This window comes from Equus asinus, chromosome 20 (genome assembly GCF_041296235.1).
Source record: "Equus asinus isolate D_3611 breed Donkey chromosome 20, EquAss-T2T_v2, whole genome shotgun sequence".
Lineage (NCBI taxonomy): Eukaryota > Metazoa > Chordata > Mammalia > Perissodactyla > Equidae > Equus > Equus asinus.
Window position 1 is genome coordinate 17,147,110 of NC_091809.1, and position 12,530 is coordinate 17,159,639.

A 12,530-nucleotide genomic window follows, 5' to 3' on the forward strand; every position below is an offset into this window, starting at 1 on the left:
ACTTATCTCCCAGGCAAGGCCCCAGAAACGAACTGGTTATGACCTCTTTCTGGGGGGGCCCTGAACCCCACCCAGTCTTCTGTCTCTGCAGACCCCTCTGTCTCCCACATCCTGGCTACTAGTCCAGGTTTTTCTGTTCCTCAGAAACTCTGGCTCACACCAAACCGTTCTTTCCTGAGGGGATCAATTGCGGGGAGAACCTCTGGAAACTGGGGTGAACCCCAAGATTTTGGCCTTTATGAAGGCTCCTCAGTCCCCCACGCTGAGGGACCAGGGGCAGCCAGCTCAGGGGTTGTCCCTTGCTTGTTGCTTGGCCCTCACCACGTCCTGGCATCCCACTTGCTCTCCTGACTCAACATCCCACACCCCATCTCTAACCACATCCATGGGGGTCCACAGCCCCCTCCAGGACCCACCCAGTAATCAGGGGACAAGTCCATGATTTTCACTTCAGCTTCATATTCCGCAAACCCAAAGTCATCTTGTGACTTTGACAGGACTATGAAATGCCCAGCACATAAAATGGCTTTAAAAGGAGAGAAGTAAAGATCTGTTCTTTAAAAAGAAAAAAAAAAATGAGGAGGGGGATATGAGCGTGTGAGCGAGAAGGAATGGATTATGCTTATTTTTACCATCCGAGTTTTTAGAAATATGTTTCGGGGCTTTTCTGAACAGTTCCAGAATTTTAATAGACGCAATGTAGAGAGTAAGAGAGAAGGAGAGAGGGAAGGCATATAGAGGCAGAGAGAGAGGATAGACAGCAGGAGAGGGTGTAGACAGATTCAGAGTGTAGACAGGGGCAGAGAGAATAGACAGAGGCAGAGAGAGTGTAGACAGGGGCAAAATGTAGATAGAACAGAGTGTAGACAGAGGCAGAGAAAGATGGACAGGGCCAGGGAGCGAACAGATGTCAGTCATTGCTCCCAAAACCAGACAGAATCCTCTACTATTTAGAAGGTTGAGATCTCAGACCTTAGAAGGTTCGGACACTCCTCACTCTTGGTGTCAGCCTTGCCATTCCCAGTTCTGTCTCCCCATTTTCAACCCCCATTCTGAACTTACGATGTCACCCTTTCTTCTGTGACAACGTCCTTCCTTGCCTCACCCCGTCCAGATCCCCGCATCTTTAGGTGGAAACGTGTCCTTTTTGCTAAGTCTTACCCCCGTCAATGACTGTTCCTACATGCCCCTCCCCAGCCTGAGTGACTCTCACCCCTCTCTTGCCTGTTAAGAGTCCTGGACCCACCATTCATTTATTCATTCATTCATTCGTTCATCAAACATTTATAAGCAGTTCCCGTGTGCTGGGCCCCTGCTCAGCAAAGCTGGAGACCCCAGGGAGACCCGACCTAGGCCCTGCATCCTCCCTCCCCCGAGCTTAGACTTCACCCGGGCTAGACTAGGGTAGGGGTCCGGCCTGAGTCTTCGGAGTGACTCCCATCCCCAAAAGCCCCGCCCCCAGCTCAGAGCCGGGCTCAAAGAAGACGCGGTCCCATCACCTCCCTGTCAGCCTCAGGCATTTCTGTCCACGCCCCTTCTCAGACCCAACAACCTATTAACATCTCCCTTACCTGGCCCCGCCCCGTCGTTGGCTTAGGCCACGCCCCCTCTCAGCCCCTCCCCTATTTCATTCAATCCAGGCCTCAAGTCCCGCCTCCCGGGAGGCCAACCGCACACCGATCTCACAACCCCATTGGCCAGAGGGTGCCGCTTCACCGCCCTCCTTCAGTGTCATTGGCTCTCTAGGTTGTCAATCTTCTTTACAGAGGCCCAACAGTTGCCATGGCCGAGGTTTGAGGGGCAGATAATAATGGCCGTCTCGGGACGTCTAGTTATTGGGCAGAAAGCCCGGCTCTGGGCGGGGCTTAGTGCCAAACGCTTGGCAGCGTCTGTCTAGGGTTCCTCAGGGCCGCAGCCTTCCTTCAAAGACACACCCCTCTTTCCTCGTTATTGGCCCCGCCAGGTGTTGATCAACAGGATTCCTCATTCCGATAGGCAAAACTACCCGTCCTTCACTGCTTCTCTAATTTCAATTCGCTTCTCTCCTCAGAGGCGGAAACCTTCAGGCCGTAGCCAGGGCCCTCCTCACGGAATGGCCACGGATTGGTCAGACACCCCGTCACTCCTGGCCAGTGGGCGGAGCCTGGGTGCCTGGGGGCGGTGAATTGGCTGACTGGGCCTCGGGGGCGGGGCAGCGGCTCCTGTCAGCGGGTGAAATGGCAGCGGCGGAGCCGGCGGCGGCCGCGGTCCCGGGGGGCGGCTGAGGGGGCCGGGCCGGGGCTGCGGGGCGAGCGGCGCGGCGGGGATCCGGCAGCGCGGCCCGGGACGGCGAGGCTCGGCACGGCGATGGCGGCGCGCTCGGCGCAGGTAGGGAGGCGGCGCGGGCCGGGCCTCCCGGGCGCCTTCCCAGGCCGGCAGCTCCGCGCTGCGGCCCGCGGGGGCCGGGCGAGAGCGGGACTCGGGTCACCCGGCCCCGGAACCCGCGCTGGGCGCCCCTGGCCCCCCAGCAGGGACCCTGCCTCGGGCCCCGGGCCCTGCCCACCCCCGATCCCGACCCCCCAGGGTCCCTCTGCGGACCCCCCTGGGGACCCCATCCCCCACCCCGCCCCCTCCCCGGGAGGCAGCCCTGAACGCGCGACCCCCGCCCGCGCCCCTCACTGACCCTCGGGACCCCTCCCCGGACCCTTCAGGGCTTCCCAGGCCCCACCCCGCAGTCCCGCCCCCCACATCGCCCCCCGCAGCCCCAAGACCCCCGCCCCCTCTCTGTCCCTACCTCTAGGTCCCCTCCCGTCTGCAGACCCCCTGTCACCCTGTCCCTCCCTTCAGTTCCCATCCTGTCTCTGGGCCCAGACCTGTCCCCACCCCCAAGGAGACCCGCCTCAGAGCCCCATCCCTCCCTTCCTGACCCCGCGGGACCCCTCCCCCGGCCCTGGTAAATCAGGATTCCTGCCCACAGGCCTCATCTCAGCCTGCTGCCCGGTCTCCCACCCTCGGCAGCCCCATGCCCAAGGGCACCCCTAAAAATCCCTCCTCGGGGTCGTGCCAGCACCCTCCAGGAGCTCCCTACCCGCCCCCAATCCTGACTCGACTTGATCCCAGCTTCCTGAAAATCCACACTCACCTCCTGCTCAGGACCGCCCCCCCCCCCCCCCCCCCCCCCCCCCGTCCTGAGCGCCCGTCCCCACCCGGAGACACACGTCTTTCTGAGAGCCCCGCACACACACACATACGCATACACACACACACACACACACACACACACACACACACACATCAGACACTTGGATCCCCAACACACGCTGAGAAACTTAGGCCGTCCAATACAGACCCAAGCAATTGGGAGCCCCCGCCCCATTCACACACACACACACAAATACACTGTCATACAGGAGACCTCAGCTCTTCCACACATCTCCCTGGATGCCACCTGCCCAGGTCCTCCTGGAGACTCCCCCCGACCCCGAACAGCTCCCAGCTCAGGCAGAGCTCCGAGTCGTGTGCTCCCTCCCTGCCCTGCCACACCAGTCTTCTGAGCTGGCCTTCCACTGGGGCCCTGGAGGGTGGCGGAGTGACCCAGAATCTCCCAGCACCCCTGTGGACACCTTCCCCAGGCCTCTGTCCCTTCATCCATCGCTCTCTGCTTCGCCCTGCTTCAAAGGGAAGGATGGCCCCTCTCTCTCCTACACTGAGGTGTCCTGGACAGAACTCCCGCCTGCCCCCTGATTCATGCTACCCCCTGGTGGAGGGGCGGGGGTTCAGGTTGCCCCCGGCCCCAGTCCTGAAGTCTGATCGGACTAGTAGGACCAGCCTCTGGCTCCCATGGCGCCCACTGGCCTCAGATGGCAGGGCCGGCGCTGCAGCCCAGGGGCAGCCCCTGACAGCCGGCGTGAGTTCTCTCACCCACGACCAGTGTGTTTTGCCAAAATGCACCGGCTTCCTTCTCTCCTGGCACTTGGGACCCGGTGGGGCTGGGTTGGGGCCTGCCGGGAGCAGACAGCTCTTTGTTAAGGAATCTTTGCAGAAGGGAAAAATGTGCTGAAGAGGCTCAGGCGGAACATGACTGAGTAGTCAGCTTGGTTTTGCCCTCAGCCGGGCCGCGATGGAGCTAGACGACCCGTGGACCCGACTCTTTCCGCGTCGCCTTGGCCCTGCCGCCCCACAGCCCTCACCCTCAGGTCCAACCTGTGGGTTCCCCTGGGCTCCTGTGGTCGACTGCGGGGGGTTAGAAAGCAATTGCAGGTGGCTTGGCCCTGGCACAGGGACGAGGCAAGACGGAGAAGGGAGCAGATCACAGAACTGGCGAGATGGTGTGGCCAGGACTGCAGGGAATAAGGAGGAGACCGGGTCCTGCCGGGGCGAAATCTGGATCACGCCAGCCCCAGCACTGCCTGCCTGGGCTCCTTCGAGTGGCCTCAGCCTGCCTAGGAAACCCCAGAGAAACAAGCCCTGGCTGCTTTGTGGATATTCACCCGTCGCTCCTGGATGGCCCTGGGAAAAAGCACATCTTGGCTCGAGGCCTCAACTTCCCCATCTGGAAAATGGGGCGCTAAATCCTTAGAACAGTATTTTGTACTGCAGGGGGGCTGGGGAAGTTAAGATGTGGCCCTGAATGTCCCCCAGGCACCGTGTGGCAAGGGTCAGTGGGGTCCAGGAGGCCGGTCGCCCGTCTACGGGTGCTAGAAAAATCACAGGCTGCCCTGGTCCCCGGGTTGTAATTAGTCACTGGCTCACTGGATCGTGGCCGTCTCTCTGTGGCTGAGCTTCCCTGCAGGAAGCCCTGTCGAATCAGAGCTGAGAGATGGTCTGTTGTGGGGTTTGTGGCCACACAGGGACCTCCCAGGGGGACAGAGGCAGAAAGGGGCCTGCTTGCTGGCAATGCCCTCACCCTGCATAGACCTCTGAGGCTGGCTAGGGAGAGGTTTCTTCTGCCCCTTGCTGAAGGGGTAGTGGGTCAAGACTCCTGAAGGTCACGAGGCTCACAGGAAATAAACTCCACACCTCCCCAGGGGGCTTCTGTGTGTGGCTGCAGTGGGGTCAGAAGGCTCCCCATAAGAGACTGCGAACCCCTTAGGAAAACACCAGAAGGCTCCCGGGCAGGGCTTGTGAGTGATGTCAATCCGCTTTTACCCGAGACTGGGGGCCCGGTCCGTGTCTGAGCTTGTGATAGGTGCAGAGGTCAAGGAGGAACATGAGCTCAGCTTCCTCAGACAGAATAGAGATGCTCGTTGCTCTGGGTGAAGCCCGACCACGTCCCAGGAACTGAGTCAGGCACCGGGGTCTGAAGGCAGGGCACACGTGGTCCCTGCCCCGCAGCCAAAGACCGTCCCAATGTCATGAGACGAGAGCTGAAACCAGTAGCCCACACTGATGGTGCTAGGCTCAGTGCCAAGCCCCATTTGCATATTATCTCATTTAATGCTCCAAGCAACCTGGAGGATTCCAGCGCCGTGCCCTTAGCATCACGTCCTGCCGCCTGCTGTGTGGAAGTGTGAGACAGAATTATGCACAGCGTGCTGCGGGAGCACAGGAAAGGGCCCGGCGTGGCGGCAGGGAAGGCGGGGCGGGGATGACGGATGGGCCTAGAGAGGCTCTCACCGGGCAGGCCTGGCGGGGAAGGGCGTTCCAGGCAGCCCGAGTGCTTGGCCAGGGGCCCAGGAAGCTACAGCAAGCGTGGTGCATCCACGTCCTGTCTGGTGGGCTTCCTCGTATAGGTCTTCATGGCCCAAGTGTGACCCACGGGGCACACACTGGGGGATGCTCCCCAGCTTAAGGGACCCATAGTTGGAAGAACTCGGGAAGACAGCAAACCCACACTGCCCAGGGAAATCTGGAGCCCACGTGCTCTGGAAGGAGGCAGTGGAAGGAGGGAGGACGAACCCCTGGGGGCCAGGGAACAGAGTGACCCCTCCGGGGAGATTTGGAGGGCCCTGTGGGCATGGTTCGCCTGCGCCTTCGTTTCATTTCTCAGCGTGCCAGGATGTGTCTGTGAGATTGTTCACTGAGGTCTGTCCCCCACACCAGCCCATGAGTCCCATGAGGGCAGGGTGCATGTCTGTCTGTTCATGGTTGAGTCCCAGGAGAGTTAGGGCCCACAGCAGCTGCACAGTCAATGTTTGGTTGGTTTTAGTGGCTACATTCTTCCCTACTTGCCCACCACGGAAAGAGGGCCTGGATCTCTTCGGCAGAACGAGGGTGATCCGTCTGCCTTGGAGGGCTCCCGGAGGCCAGGCAGACCCGCCTCACCCCGGCCCCCGGCCCTGCGAGCCTTTACAGCTGGCACGGGCTTCAGAAGAGAGACCGTCTTGGCCTTGAAGAGCCAAAAGCCTTTGCAAAATGCTGCTTCTCATTCGCCTGTCCGTCAAAGACTTAAGGGGGCTTTAACTTGTTTCCTTATCATTCTCAGGGCCACCAAAATCTAGAGAGAGAAGGGACTTGCCAGGAAGGAACCTGTTACGGTGGCAGAAAGGAGGCTGCTGACCATATAGGGTAGTAAGCTTTTTGGGGGTTTTTTTTATTCAGATCAGAAGGGATTCCGCAGTTTGGGTGGTTGCCCCTCAGAATTTAGCCTGGAGGTATTTGCTGCTGTTGCTGTTATGGCCAATAATGGTGATTATACTTTGACCCTGTTTAATCTTTAAACAGGGTGGCCGCATGCGGGGTGGGCCTGCTGAGAGGGGAGGGTTGTTTCTTTGCACCACAAATATTCGATGCCTGATGGTGCGCTGGACGCTGGGGATCCGAGTGTGGTGGACAGCCCCTGCCCTCATGAAACTTTCCATCCAGCAGGAAATAAATATTATGGGCCAGCTCCTGTCCTGAGTACCCGACAAGTTTAGCTCAGATGTTCCTCCCAACAAAAGCCGTGAGGTAGTTGCTCTCCTTTAGCCCTGTTTTCAGATGAAGAAACTGAGGCAGAGTGCGTCGTCCCCAAGATCACAAAGAGGGAAAGTGGTAGAGGAGAGCATGGGAGGCCAAGAGATCTGGGATCCGTTCTGCACACACACAGCATGGAAGACGGTACATGATGTGCGAGCATCCAGAGTGGCTAGGACAGGGGACAAGAGGAGAGCACGCTGTGGCCTCTGAATCCCGAATTCTGGTTATCCGAGGGCAGCTCGCCCGTCGGTTGCCCACCCCTTACCAAGGAAGAGGACCCGAGACACCAGGCCAGGCCGTCTCCCCGGGAGCTGGAGCCAGGCAGGGCCATGGTGGGCTGGTGGCCCCCGCTGACAGTCAGGCTGGGCAGATGGGGTCCCACAGCATCCTTCACAGCTTCCGACTCAGAAATGATTCTCTGTCCCCATAACCATTAGAGGTGGAGGAGCAGAGGCTGACAAGGAGGGGAGGTAGGGAGCCAAAATTAAAGGAAAGTCGGGGTCTTGATTCCTGCCTCCGAAAATGCCAGGCTCTGAAAGATGGCGCTTACACGTTCCCTCGCTCTCCATGTGAAAAATCACGACTGCGATCTACTGAGCACCTCCGACCCTCTGGGTTTTGCGTATGTTATTTCTAAAGTCAGAGAATGCAGAGAGAGTGACAGCACTGCAGATCAGTTAGGGCAAAGGCCCTGGGGTCAGAAACGCAAGTTCAGATCCTTCTTCCCCGACAGCCTGGTTGAGAGACCCGTGGGTGACCCTCTGCTCGCCCTGGCACCTCTCGTGTTAGAGCTGTCCTTTGCTTTTCTGTCTATGCTGGTACCGAATCTTTTCTTTTTAATTTTCAAAATTCCAGATACACTTGGATCTTTAGGACAGTTTTAGATTTACAGAAAAATTGAGAAGCTAGTACGAAGAATTCCCACAGACCTCACACCCCGTTTCCCCGATTGGTGACATCTTAGGTGGGGACGGTACATTTGTTGTAATTAATGGACCCATATTGATACATTATTATTAAAACTAATGCACACTGGGGCTGGCCCCGTGGCCGAGTGGTTAAGTTCACACACTCCGCTGCAGGCGGCCCAGTGTTTCGTTGGTTCTAATCCTGGGCGCGGATATGGCACTGCTCATCAAACCACGCTGAGGCAGCGTCCCACATGCCACAACTAGAAGGACCCACAACGAAGAATATACAACTATGTACCCGGGGGCTTTGGGGAGAAAAAGGAAAAAATAAAATCTTTAAAAAAAAAAAAACAAAAAACAACTAATGCACACTTTATTCACATTTCCTTAGTTTTCCCTAATAGTCTTTCTCTGTCCCAGGATCCCATTCTGAAGCCCACATGACATTTCATTGTCACATCTCCTTAGGCTTCTCTGGGCTGGGACAGTTTCCTAGGCTTCCCTTGTTTTTGATGACCTTGACAGCTTTGAGGACAGGGCAGGAATTTTCTAAAATGTCCCCTCATCTGGATTTGTCACATGGTTTTCTCATAGTTAGGCTGGGGCGATAGGTTTTGGGGGAGAAAAACACAGAGGTGAAGGGCCCTTCTCGTCTCATCATATCAAAGGCACGTGCTCTCAAGGGGACTTGTCACTGCCGATGCTGACCTTGACCCCCTGGCTGAGCAGCGTGGAAATTTTTGTCTCCATTCATTCAGCAGATGTTTGTTGTGGACCTACTAAGTGCCAGAGGCTGTGTTGGGGCCTTAGAGTAGAAAACTAAGATAGGCGCTTGCTCTCAGAACATTCACAAACCAGTAGGGCAGGCAGGCGTGTGTAGAAGTCGTTGCCACAGGATGTGTCTTGGGCTGGGGTGCAGGAGGTGGGTATTTTCAGAGGGAGATAGGAGAGAAGCGAGCCAGGACGCTGGAGGTGAGGGGTCGACAGGAATGATTTCACAGAAAAAAATACTCAAACCACGTCTTGGACAATGCCTTTCCAGTCAGAAGGAACAGCATGTGCAAAGCCACAGGCAGGTAGAAGCAGGCGCTCCTGGAGGGCTGTGTGTGGTGGGGCTGGGATGTGGGTAGAGGTGAGGCTGGCAGGGCTGTGTGCACCGTGCAAAAACATTCAGGCTCCGTCTCGCAGTAGGGAGTGGCTGAAGGGTTGTGGGCAAGCACCAGGAGGGTGGCACCAGGCCTGGCCTGAGCGAGGGGGCGGGGGGTGGCACTGTGGCCCTGATAGGCCCACCTGCAGCAGGAGAAAGGGTGGCTTACTCAAGAGAGTGTTGCGGTTCAGAAGCATCTGTGCACCGGAAACTGGAAGAGTCTTCCTAAAATGTGAGCCCAGTCAGGCCCCTGCCTCAGCGCACAGGCCCTGCGGGGTTCTGGCCCCTGTGGAACTCTCCAGTGTCTTAGGAGTCATACCCCTCCCCCTGCTCCGGCACCCACGGGTCCTCTGCCAGCCCAGCCCAGCCTTTAGCATCTTTTTAACTGAGACATTCACACAACATAAAATTCACCCTTTTAAAGTATACAGTTCCATGGGTTTTAGCATATTCACCAACTTGCACAACCATCATCACTGTCTAATTCCAGAACATTTCATTACCCCAAGAAGAAATCCGGTAGGCAGTTTCCCCCATTCCTTGTGTCCCCAGGCCCCAGCACCTGACAACCACTGATCGACTTTTGTCCCTATAGATTTTCCTCTTCTGGACATTTTGTGTCCATGGACTCAGATCAGTTGTGGCCTTTGTGTCTGGCTTCTTTGTCTCTGTGTGATGTCTTCAAGCTTCATCCATGTTGTAGCACATATCAGAGCTTCCTGCCTTTTCATGGCTGAATAATATTCCATTGTGTGGATGGACCACATTGTGTTTATCCGTTCGTCTGTCGATGGACATTTGCGTTGTGTCTTCTTTTTGGCCTTTATGAATAATGCAGCTATGAAGAGTTGCGTACAAGTTTTCTTGTGGACTGTGTCTTCCACGCTCTTGGGTTAGGTACCTCGGCATGAAATTGCTAGGTCAGATGGTAACTCCATGTTGAACTTTTTGAGGAACTCCCTGACTGTTTTCCACCCTCCCTTTTATTCTAGACATTTCTCTCAATCTGTAATGGAAAGTTTGGATGACTGTTTCGTGCTCCGGGTGAGCAGGGGGCTGTGTCTGTCTTCTCCCATGAGGCTTCGGCCATCAGCATGGTGCCCAGCACCAGGTCAACATCCAGTAAATATCAGTGGGTGGGCAGGTGGGTCCAATTCCTCAAAAGTTTCTTGGGGCCGGCCCAGTGGCACAGCAGTTAAGTGCGCACATTCCGCATCTCAGCGGCCTGGGGTTCGCCGGTTCGGATCCCGGGTGTGGACATGGCACCGCTTGGCACGCCATGCTGTGGCAGGCATCCCACATATAAATTAGAGGAAGATGGGCACAGATGTTAGCTCAGGGCCAGTCTTCCTCAGCAAAAAGAGGAGGATTGGCAGTAGTTAGCTCAGGGCTAATCTTCCTCAAAAAAAAAAAAAGAGAGAGGAAAAAAAGTTTCTTGACTCTTCCGTTTTTCCAGGCTCAGTGGTGATTCCTGCCTGGGGGTGTGGGGCCTGATGGAGATGTTCAAGAGTTAGCAATCTTGGCCGGTGCTCTGGAGAAAGGAAAAGCTGAGGATGAGGGTAGCATAATTGCTGACATGAATTTGGTCATTTGAGCCTGAGAGTGAGATCACCAAGGACGTAAAGGGCCAAGGACCGGGTAGGGCCTGTGGCGGAAGAGGCACATGCAGGAGACTAGGAAGCCCTGGGCAGAGAGGCAAGAGGAGAGCCAGGAGTCCAGCCTCTGGAAACTGGGTGGGAGAGGACTTCAAGTGGGAGGAAGCATGACTGGCTGTGTCCAGATGCCCCCAAGAGGGAGAGGGAGCGAGAGGTGGGAGATGCCGGGCATCTGGACCTTTCTGCCCCTACGCCTGCCACCCCTAGCTCACTGGCACAGTCTCTTCCCACCCCTGGCTTGGCTCAGACTCCTGATCTATGGGCCTCCCTCTAGGGACATGGAGGGTGGCGGTGCCGGCAGGCCCACTCTGCAGGGGCCAATACCCCCACTTCTGGTGACTGAGGTGGAACAGCAACAAAGGGCATTGAAGGTGGGGACGTTGAGAGGCTGGGACCGCAGACCTAAAGGGCCTGTGCGTGGGTCTCAGAGGCCAGTGGCCCCTCAGCACTCAAGGGGCCCTGCCTCATCTCTGCATCTTGGTGCCAGTCCAGCGAGGGGGGATGGCTGCGAGCCCTGGGGAGGTGGGGTCTCATCTGCCTTGTTCCACTCCACGTCCCCATGCCTAGCACAGCCCCTGGCCCTCAGGTGGTAAGTGCCAGGGAAGGAAAGGTTGGGTCAGTGAGAGTCATGGCACTCCAGAGAGGGAGGCGAGCCACCACAGAGCTAGGATGGCAGCAAGCCAGTGTCCACCCCAAATCTACTCAGTTCCCGGGGTGGCGAGATCTGGTCAGTGCAGGAAGTGTGTGTGTGTGTGTGTGTGTGTGTGCAAGAGTGTGAGTGTGAATGTGTGTGTGTGTCTGCGCATGTGCATCGGGAGGATGGCTTCCAGGGCCAGGCAGTGTTTAGACAATCTGAGGATGAGTCAAGAGAAAGTTCCTAAGGGACCAGAAGGTTCTGCCTCTCGGACTGCAAATTTCAGCCCTGTGTATTGAGGCAATTTGATTTCCTGTGTGAAATACACATTAATATGTCATAAATAGCTGAGCACACTCCACTGGTGCGTGGCCCCTGGGTTGGTTTTTTTTTTTTTTAATCAGAAACCCAGAGCTGAGCCATTCTCTCAGGTTCTTTGGGGCCGGGGTGGCCAGCGTGCTCTGAGGCTTGGGCCCCTGGGCTCAGCAAGGGGAGAGTGGTCCCAGCCACGGCCACGGCCACATGCATCCCTTTCTCTGAGGCCCTGGTCCTTGCCTCCACCACCTCCTCCCCATCTCCTGGCTCTGAAGCTGGGAAATCCATGCTGCCTTCCCAGCCCCTCCCTCTCCCCAGAGATCCTTCCAGGCCAGCTCTTCTCATCCACAGCCCATCTCTGCCCCGGTGGCCCACAGACTTTGACTCTGTGTGAGGCCAGGCGCAGCCCCCACTGCCTCTCTCTCAGGAATGATTAACTCCTGGCTGGGTGGTGCACGGTGGCTTGGTCTTGGGAGCAGGTTGTCCCTGGGCAGCTGAGCAATGGGAGAGAAAGGTCTTCTGGTTCTGCCGGGGGCTGTCACCTAGAGTTTGTACCGCTCACCAAAAGCCAGAGCCCTCAGTGGCCTTGGTGGCCAACAGACCCGGGGCCAGAGGCAGAACCACTGGCCCTGGGGAGCCACAGAGTCCTGGGAAAGGAGGGTTCTGGGCCCCCACGAGGTGAAAGAAGAGTGGTGCCCCTCCCCATGACAAGGCAGCACGGGGGAAGGAGGGCTGGAATCAAGTGCGGGCAACCTGGGGGCCCTCAGGTGTTGGCTGGGGGCTGAGCTAGGGCTGGGGGAAGGTGACCAGTCACCTGAGGGTGCCAGGCAGGTGTGAAATGGTCTGCTGTCATCCTGTCACTGTCCCCCTGCTGCCTAGGGGACCAGATGCCCCCGCTCCAGGGACCAGGTGAGGGCCCCTCTGCAAGCTGAGCTGTCAGAGCTGGGTCAGGTGGGGCCCAGGGGCACGTGGTGGACTCCTGGTCCAGAACG

General features: G+C 57.4%; 1 protein-coding gene across 5 annotated transcripts in view; it reads left to right on the forward strand.

Moving 5' to 3' along the window:
* Window positions 1-2,215: 2,215 nt before the first annotated feature.
* The window catches only part of EVI5L (ecotropic viral integration site 5 like), a 30,255-nt gene continuing 19,940 nt past the window's right edge, over window positions 2,216-12,530 (forward strand). For 4 of the 5 annotated variants that reach the window (XM_070491875.1, XM_070491876.1, XM_070491877.1 and 1 more), the window contains exon 1: window positions 2,226-2,367. The gene's annotated coding sequence lies outside the window, so the exon portion shown is untranslated. Of the gene's footprint in view, window positions 2,368-12,530 lie in introns of all 5 variants that reach the window. The other variant, XM_044753154.2, reaches the window with a different exon arrangement.